This window comes from Myotis brandtii, unplaced genomic scaffold (assembly GCF_000412655.1).
Source record: "Myotis brandtii unplaced genomic scaffold, ASM41265v1 scaffold786, whole genome shotgun sequence".
Lineage (NCBI taxonomy): Eukaryota > Metazoa > Chordata > Mammalia > Chiroptera > Vespertilionidae > Myotis > Myotis brandtii.
The window spans coordinates 786,371-786,720 of record NW_005371157.1 but is presented as its reverse complement, the minus strand read 5'-3'; the positions used below and the strand labels follow the sequence as shown (position 1 = coordinate 786,720).

General features: G+C 71.1%; 1 protein-coding gene across 1 annotated transcript in view; it reads left to right on the top strand.

The window, feature by feature from the left end:
* Positions 1–15: 15 nt before the first annotated feature.
* The window catches only part of MAFK (v-maf avian musculoaponeurotic fibrosarcoma oncogene homolog K), a gene marked incomplete at its 3' end in the record, with an annotated part of 1,823 nt that continues 1,488 nt past the window's right edge, over positions 16–350 (top strand). Inside the window, exon 1 of the mRNA XM_005883379.1 lies at positions 16–110. The remainder of the gene's footprint in view (positions 111–350) is intronic.

The following is a 350-nucleotide window of genomic DNA, read 5'->3' as shown; positions in this document are numbered from 1 at the left end:
ACCTGCCCCAGGCTGGCCCAGGAGCCCTGCCCACCCTCTGAGCCCAGGTCAGGTCCAGGGGCAGCCCAGGGGGAGGCGGTGATGTCACAGCTGCAGTGCCCTTGGCAGAGGTAGGCCGGCTGGGAGTGCGGGCGACTCCACTGCCCCTGGCGGGGCCCTTCCTCCAGGAGAACGGGCTCCTACGGGGCAGGTGCTGCCCGAGGCTGGTGGCCCCGCAGGTGCCTGGTGGGGTCATTCTCGGAGCCTGAACCGTGCGTGCTTGGGCCCCTAAACGTGCGTCCTGTACCCACAGGCACAGGGAGGGTCCGCAGGCAGCAGCTCTGCTCAGCCTGGCCTCACCCCGGGGCTGG